The sequence below is a fragment of the Quercus lobata genome, chromosome 4 (assembly GCF_001633185.2).
Source record: "Quercus lobata isolate SW786 chromosome 4, ValleyOak3.0 Primary Assembly, whole genome shotgun sequence".
Classification (NCBI taxonomy): Eukaryota; Viridiplantae; Streptophyta; class Magnoliopsida; order Fagales; family Fagaceae; genus Quercus; species Quercus lobata.
The window spans coordinates 43,793,848-43,803,565 of NC_044907.1; positions in this window are offsets into that span (position 1 = coordinate 43,793,848).

A 9,718-nucleotide genomic window follows, 5' to 3' on the forward strand; every position below is an offset into this window, starting at 1 on the left:
ACAGAATAAAGCCAATAAAATGGTTGATTAAATTCAACCTTACATTTTGTATACCTTGAGACTGCTTTACAGCTATTGAACAATGACCTGTATGAAGTCGAGCTTAAAATTCAGAGCCTTGAAAGTGTTAAGATATCAAATGCTACAAAACCAAGAAAAAATAATAAACAGAAAATAGTATAAGCATTGGTTATAAAACAAATAATAGACATTACAACTAGTTGATTAGACTGCTAAAGCATGAGCTATTGATATTTCTATACTAAAGGAATTATATCAACTTTGGAAGTGTTAATTAGTTCTTTTTTACGGTGTGTTATTCCTTGGTAGTTTTATAAGTTTTGTTTTGGAAGATTTATTTATTTATTTTTTTTTTTTGGGAAGAAAGTGACTAGTTTCTGAGTGCAGTGTGAATAGTAATGGAGGCATTCAAAAGTTGAGTGTAAAATTCACAGACTTAATTGTGAAAACAATAGACAAAGATGACTTTTAAAGTGAAAAAAGAAAACCAAGCTGATGTCTTTCTCATGAGTGCATTATTGGAAAATAAAGGATGAAGAAATAGTGAGCTTCATTGCAAGGCTTTTGCAAGCCAAAGGTCACTAAAACGAAAAACATCACAAAACCATCACAAAAACATCACAGAACGCAGAACTCAGAAACAGAACAGAACAGAACAGAACAGAGCCTTGAAATTCTGTAGGAACAAATATTGCCTATTGATGTTCAAACTAGTTTGGTAAATCTTGACATTTGTTCTTGTAGAACATGAAGTTAATTTCTTTGCATACTAAAGGTAAAGCATGGTATACTCTGGAAGGCCAACTAAATCAAGATCATCTAAAATTGCAAACCACATGGACTGGAGAAAAACTTGCTGCCAAACATCATTAAAAAGAAAAACGATACTTCCAAACAAATAAAATCTTTCCAGCACATGAATGACTTCCATAAAGACAAAGACTGTTGAAGTAAGATGCTTCTAATATTCTTCTGCAGGTACATGACAAAGCACCTTTGAAAATCTTTTTTTTCCCCACACAAAACACTGTGCCTATGCAGAACCATACTATATACTATTCAGAAATAGTCAAAACAATATCAGATTAACAAAGGGGTAAAAGTCAAAAAGAGAATTAATTTTATAGTTCTAACGCAAAATCTTAACATACAATGGATTATCAGATATTACATTTAAATTGAATACAGTACAGAAATTTGACACAATGATTAATGAGCCCTATTTATTGACACTGATGAATTATAGACTCTGTATGGTAGAAACTGACACTGACTTGCTTATTGATGCATTACATTCTTAAATGCAAATAATGCCATGAATGATGATAATAATATATAAATATAAAAAAAAAAAATTCTAGGGCTAACATGGGAGCTGTTCTATTTTATATACATATATATATACACACATACATGTGCATGTGTGTGTGACATTTTCATCACCTTTTGTACTAATACATAAAGTATACATTTACCTTCTGCAAGAAATACAAAAAGTTCTTATACAAGTCTTGGATAAATTATCCTACTAGACATCCACATGGAAGAAAAGTTGAATCAGCTTGTGAACACAGCACCATGTTAGTGCTGAGATCAATATAAATGTATACTCATTCTTGATAACAATTAAGGGTAAATTTGTTAAAAGAGTAATAGTAACAATATTGTAAAATATGCTAATTGGAGAAATTAACTTCTTGTTTCTTGAAAATTGAAGGAACGAAGAATCCAATTCTAAAATAGGAACAAAACTTCATTCATTGCCATGTTAGAGAGAGGTAGCTTCCATAAATTTCACATCCAACATTGATAAAGTATCACTTGTCCCAAAAGTTATATATATATATATATATATATGTAAAAGTATCACTTGTCCCAAAAGATTATGTTGATAGGAAATTGTAAATTTTATCCTTGAACCATTTTTCTGACACTTCCCACTCACTTGTGAGCCCAGACTCCCCCTCAAAAATGGAGTCCAAAAAATGGAATTTTTTTAAAACTGAAGGTAGAGTAGAGACAACGTTTGAACTCAAAAGTCATAACCATTGACTCTATTGTTCCCAAAACTTAAGCTGGTAAAAAAAGGTGAATTTAATCATTACTCTAACATTAACAAGATGCTCATCATTATAGGAACTGTGATGAATTCTAAGTTCTGGGAGTAATTAGTCTAACAACATTACTGACTTTGCTAAATATGAATTTTGCATCATGTTCAAGATAAGAAGACTTGGCAAGAAGAGAATAATAACCAATATGTGAAACTTGGGACATCCAAAAACTAAAGTCAAGAAATGAACATCTCCAGTGAAGTGATAGTTACTAAAATCCCACCCTGATGTTTAGCTTCGCTGTTTACCCATGCTAGACACATTTGGGCCAGCATGTCAAACACCATCTAGGAACTTAAAAAAGAAGAAGCTATAGTACCATTCATTTCAGTTTGAATCCACTGTGTTTGACATCTAATATCAATATTGTAAACAAACATCATCTTTTCAAAAAACTAAGTTGATCCAGGGTATTACCCATGACATTAAAGAAAAACTTAAAATGATTAGTACAATCATACAATTCTCAATCTCATACCTGCCAAGACATAGTCATTTGTGATGTTTGGATGAAGAGAGTTTTGAGTGATATCATCTTGTTTTCTTAACTCATGATCCAAAACTGGTGGGGCCCATGGAAGAGCACTTGTTTAGACTCCATGACTCATGATCTGTGACTCAGTTTCCATCACTCAATTATCTGATTTTTGAGTTGTAAGTTATGAAAACTGAAAACACATTTTAGCTGTTTTCAATTTCCATAACTCATAACTCAATGACATTTTTGTAATTAAACACACATGGAGGGACCCACAATGCACCTTTTGACCTTTGACTCTCTTTTTTTTTATTCCTTTCTTCTCCTAGGTTCGGTCTTCTTCTTCTTCCTTTTTTTTTTTTTTTTTTCAGTTGACTCTCTTTTTTTTTTTTTCAGGTTCGGTCTTCTTCTTCTTCTTTTTTTTTTTTCTTCTTTCTTCTTTCGGTTTCTTCTTCTCTTCTTTTTTTTTTTTTTTTTTTTTTTTTTTTTTTTTTTTTTTTTTTCACTGGGTTGGGTGAGTTGTTGTTTTTGTTTTTGTTTTTGTTTTTTTTTTTCTCTCACTGGGTTCGATGAGTTTGGGTACTAAGGGTTGAAGGGAAAAAAAAAGTAAAAGTTGCACAAGGTATAGGTATGGGACACACAAATAGTTGAAAAATATTGAGTGATGACAAGTGAGTGATGGTGCCAAACGAGGTGGAGTGTTTTAAGTGATGAGTGATGAGTGATGGGTGATGAAAACTGAGTGATGAGTGACCATTTTTTTAAACCAAACAAGGCCACTGATTGAGTGTTGCCTACAATGAGTATAGGTGGGCTAAGGCCATTTATATATCACTGTGGAAATGTATCTATCTTGATACCGTTCTTTTAGAAAAAGAAAAATTGAATTGAATTTTTTTTTTTTTTTTTGGAATGAGTTGAAGTTGAATTGAGTGAGTTAGAATTTAAATGATAATGGTCTTTTATTTTTTGTTTTTGAAAGAGGTTTTTGTTTGAATATTTTGTTCATGTGTTGTTTTTAGGCCTAATCATGTTGTTGTTTGGGCTATTTTTGCTGTTATTTAGGCTAATTTTATTGTAGCTTTTTGAGATTTTATTTTATTCTTTTAAGAGGTTAATGATTATAGTTGGAGGGTCAAGATTATTTTTGTGGATAATGCTAAGGACACAACGAAATGTCACAACAATTTTACAACAGTTTTAAATTAGTATACCAAAAAATTTTAATTAGTGAAACTGTTGTAACATTTTGTTGTATCTCTAATATTACACATTTTGTTAAAATCAAATTCTTGGAATTTTCAAGTTATTTAGGATGTTAAATATATTTTCATGGTAGATAAGACAAATTAATTTAAAAATAATTACGAATATAATTTTTTTGTACTTGTGCACTTATGTATTGTTGTGTATTTGTACTTGTACTTGTACTTTTATATTACTCTGTTTCCGAGTTTGCTCTGTTTACCCTGTTTCAAACTTTTCAGTGTCTATATTACTTTGTTTCCGCTTTTGCTGTTGGTTGAATGAAATTTTGGCTGCTACCTTTGTAAAATTAAATTATACTTCAGTTTTGATAAGGGTAAAATTGTGAATGTGAATATTCATGAATATAGTATCATGAAGCGACGTTCAAAATAGACCCGTCGGCCTCACTTGTCATAAATGGAAAGCTGACACTACTAAGCTGAAGGGAGTAGGCGAAGCTGACGACCCTAACGAGGCTGACGACCTCGACGAGGGAGTTGGCGAAGCTGACGACCCCGACGAGGGGGTAGGCAAAGCTGACGACCCTGACGAGGCTGACGACCCCGACGAATCTGACGACCCTAACAAGGGAGTAGACGAAACTGACGACCTTAACGAGGCTGACGACCTCGACGAGGGAGTTGGCGAAGCTGACGACCCCGACGAGGGGGTAGGCGAAGCTGACGACTCTGACGAGGCTGACGACCTCAACGAGGGAGTAGGCGAAGCTGACGACCCCGACGAGGGGGTAGGCGAAGCTGACGACCCTGACGAAGCTGACGACCCTAACAAGGGAGTAGACGAAGCTGACGACCCTAACGAGGCTGACGACCCCGACAAGGGAGTAGGCAAAGCTGACGACCTTAACGAGGCTGACGACCCTGGCAAGGGAGTAGGCGAAGCTGACGACCCTAACGAGGCTGACGACCTCGACGAGGCAGTAAGCTGAAGGCAGTAAGCTGAAGGCAGTAAGCTGAAGAGAGTAGGCTGAAGAGAGTAAGCTAAAGATAGTAAGCTGAATGCAGTAAGCTGAAGACCATAAGCTGAAGAGAGTAAGCTGAAGGCAGTAAGCTGAAGGCAGTAAGCTGAAGGCAGTAAACTGAAGGCAGTAAGATGAAGCTGAAGAGAGTAAGCTGAAGATAGTAAGCTGAAGGCAGTAAGCTGAAGGCTGTAAGCTGAAGGCAGTAAGCTGAAGAGAGTAGGCTGAAGAGAGTAAGCTGAAGGCAGTAAGCTGAAGGCAGTAAGCTGAAGAGAGTAGGCTGAAGAGAGTAAGCTGAAGATAGTAAGCTGAAGGCCGTAAACTGAAGAGAGTAAGCTGAAGGCAGTAAGATGAAGCTCAAGAGAGCAAGTTGGAGATAGTAAGTTGAAGACAGTAAGCTGAAGAGAATAAGCTGAAGGGGATGCACAAAGCTGACGGTCCCGACATAACCTTGACTTGGCTTCCACGCATGGGTATATAAGGAAATACCTTGCACATCACGCTCAGTGTTAAACTCCTACAAGGAAAGGATTCCGCAAAATACGCTCATAAAGACTCCTATAAGGAAAAGACTTCTACAGCAAGAAAAAGAGGTCAATCCTCTACTACTATAAAAGCCCCAATATCCTCACTAGCTAAGGTACGCATAATTTACCCTCTCTAACACTTTAGAGTTGTGAGAAGTTCTAACTTGACCTTCGGAGGGTATTTGGCCGGCACCACACCGGTGCTCTCTGCGAGGTCTTCTCTTTTTGTGTTGTGCAGACATTGTTTCGAGCACGTGAGTGCCGTGTAGCTCACTGACGATTTTTCGGCATCATCAAGTTTTCTTTGGGAAATAATTATACACAGTCATATATATAAACTTTCAGCCATTTTCAGTCTTTTTACTATTTAATCCTCTAAAAATTTTATTCACAGTAGAAACTATATCTCAATTCTTTAAAATATGAAGAAAAGACGCAAACTTACCAGATATTTAATATTTTATTTATATAACTTTTTTTTCACAAAGAGAAAAGAATATTTTATTTTTATCTTAACCTATTTCTTTACATGGTTTTGTTTAATAAACGCGGGAGGTGGAGAGCATTGTCCATCCTTCCTTGTTAGAAACTACAAACAAAGATAGTAAAACACCACGAGAACTGTTTACGGAGAGCCATAAAGACTTGGTTGATAAAGGAGAAAAATGGATGAAGGAGACGGCAACTTCTTGTATGGTGGTAGGTGCTCTAATCGTTATTGTGGGAGGACTTTCGTTTCGGCCCCCAATCAGGTATTGTTCGCTTTGGGATGGGCAAGGATCGACCTACGTCCCACCCGCATGAATTTGCTCAATCCCACATCGGAGAGAGATGCCTCTCACCCTTACCTTATAAGCCTTTGGCCTAAGGAAGGGTGTACTGTAGTGTGTGTGATCAAAGCCTTATAAGGCAAGGGTGGGAGGTGTCTCTCCCCGATATGGGATTGAGCAAAAAAAGGAAGATTTCTTTGAGTCCTTACCCAAAAAGATGATTATAGGCCTTTCCATCCTTATCTTCTCCATTGCAACCATGATGATAACCTTTTGTGCTTCCATTTTCATTATTCTACCAGGAAGGTTATGGGTCCTCATTCCGAAGAGTGTAAAGTGTTCTTTTAATAATTGGCATAGGGCCAAAAATTACTATTTTTTCTTTGTTTGAAAAATAACTTATGCAAAGAGAGATCACAGGTTCTATTTGAAAATCTATAATTGACATACAATTTTTTTTTTTTTTTTTGTTTACTAGCCAGCACGTTGTGCTTTCTATTATTTTCAATATAGAAGTGTGTATTACATGATATCCATAAGATCTTCAATTTAAAATCTCTTGCCTGCATTTTGGGGCCACCCCACAAGATTCCTCCCTGTAATAACCTAGTGCATGTAGAACGAAGAGACTACATACACCCGAGAAAATAGTTAGATATTTGAAGAAATCTAGACACCCTTGTTTGTTAACCAAAAAAAAAAATTTGCAGAAGTGTGTATTGTATGTTTTTTCCTTTTTATACAAATCAAATAAATCACAATTCCATTGCATATTTTCACTCATTTTTTAATCTATTCATTTTCAAATTTAGTTATTTAGTTTGGGCAAGGATAGTATAATTCCTAATCCGGCAAGTCTCATCCATAAGTTGAGTATAGATCTTTACCTTTTGAAGCAAAAGTAGTCTAATTAAGATACAAAAGTATTTCTATCTTTTATCTCAAAAAAAAAAAAGATATAAAAGTAGCAGTATCCATCCATAGATTATAAGAAAACTAATCAACAATCATTACCTTTTGAAGCAAACTATTCTATACTCTATTAATTCATATCCGAATTCGAAGCTATGGTGACATTCAACCATTTATACTGTATATAAAATTGAAAAAGTAAAAATTTTAAAGGCAAAAATATATGTTTTGCTCCTAATATTTAGTCCAGATTCTATTTTAGACCTTAAATTTTTTTTTTAATATGGGGAATTCTACTGTACTCCCTTTTTTTGGGGGTACGACACCCACTAATAGGCAACTTGCTATACCAGGTTACTAAAATATCACATTTGATGATTCCATCCTTGCATTGTGCAGTTCCAATATCACATGTGACATTGCAGTTCCAATATCACATGTGACATTTCTTTTGTCACATTCGGTGGTTCACTTTTTTTTTTTTCTCACATTTGACGATTTTATCATCACATTATGCAGTTCCAACATCATATTTGACAGTACTTTTGTCACATTTAGTAGGTTTTTTTTTTCTTACATTTGACGGTTTCATCCTTACATTGTATAGTTCCAACATCACATGTGACTGTTTTTTTGTCACATTTGGTGGTTCACTTATGTTTTTCTCATATTTGATAGTTCCATTGTCACATTCAGCAGTACCAACATCACATTTGACAGTACTTTTGTCACATTTAGTAGTTCCTTTTTTTTTTTTCCTCGTATTTGACGATTTCATCCTCATATTATGCAATACCAACATCAAATGTGACTTTACTTTTGTCACATTCGGTGGTTCCTTTATTTTTTTTCTCACGTTCCACATTAGGCAGTACCAACACCACATCTGACTATATTTTTGTTACATTCAGTGGTACCCCATTTTTTTCTCACATTTGATAGTTCCATTATTACATTGGATAGCATCAACATTACTTCTAACTATACTTTTGTCACATTCAGTTGTACCCTTATTTTTTTGTCACATTAGGTAGTACCAACATCACATATGATCTTACTTTTATCACATTTAGCGGCTCCATTATTTTCTACTTACATTTGACAGTTCCATGGTCATATAAGATGGTGCCAACATCACATATGACTGTACTTTCGTCACATGCAATAGTTTTTTTTTTTTTTTACTCATATTTGACAATTCCATCATCACATTAAGCAGTACCAACATCACATATAATCGTAGCCAACACAACCAAACCCCACCAAATTACCTAATAATTTACGAATATATATAACAAAAATACCCCCAAAGCCTCTACAATATAAAATTACCAAAATGCCCCTAAAACTTTAAAATGACCAAAATACTACTTAAACGAAAGAAAATGACCAAAATATCCTAAGAACCTAAAAAATTATCTAAATGACCTTGAAAACTAAAAAATGACTGAAATGACTTTGTAACCTAAAAAACGATCGTAGTGCGCTTAAAACCTAAAAAACGATTGAAGTGCCCATAGAACCTTTAAAATGACCGAAATAATTTTAAAACCTTAAAAAATTTTGAAATACCCTTAAAACATATAAAATGACCAAATACCTCATAAAACTTGTAAAGAACCAAAATACCCCCAAAACCCTCAACAATTATCAGAATACCTTCTAAGATAAATTTCTTGAGCTTGTCAAATAAGATAAATATCAAGATTTTGTTTAAAAGGATGAATTTACCGTGTGCATTAATGGTTAACTAAAATCCTTGCCGATCATCTATTAGCATATGACCTACACCCTCTATTCTATTAACTTTAAGCTTGATGGCAATTGAATTTCCTTTCTGAAAGTATTCTACAACATATTGGACTGTTCTACCATCACATTAGGCAATACAAACCTCACATATGACCTTATTTTTGTCAAATTCGATGGTTCTCTTATTTGTTACTTACATCGGATGGTTGCAACATCACTTTGAATTATATATAAAGCTACTTTGAATTTTCCCATTGGTTCGCTTCTCTCTATTCTCTCTCGTAGTTAGTCTTGGTCTCACCCTCTTTGCATTTGAGGTATTTAAAATATTATGAAATTTTAAATTTTGATTAAAAGATATTGGATTGTATAGAGAGTATTGGTATGTCTATCACTTATTTACTCGCTATCTCTCCAAGTAACTCTTTGGAATGAATAGCTCAAATTGTCATTGTTCATCAATTTTAATAAAACCCATGACAATGATTTCTTATAAGTTTCAAAATATCATTGTTCATATGCTTGGCAAAAAATGCTATAGATTTTATATGATTCTTTGGGAACTAAATATAAAGAAATCAATACTAATCAATTATTTGTGAGATTTTTTTTTTTTTTAATTGGGAATAAATCAAATTTGGAATATCCTACACCTCCACCAAAAAAGACCAAAGTAGCTCCCAAAACCAAAAAATAAAAAAAAATAAAAAAAATAAAAAACTAAAAAAATGATCTCTCTCTCTCTCTCTCTCTCTCTCTCTCTCTCTCTCTCTATAATAATAATAATAATAAGCGATAATGTAAACTTTAAAAAAAATTTCTTTTTTTAAAATACTTTTTTAATTTTGAGGTGGTTACTAGGATAAGTGAATTCCATCACAAGTGTAAATATAATTGTATAAATAAAATATTTCTAA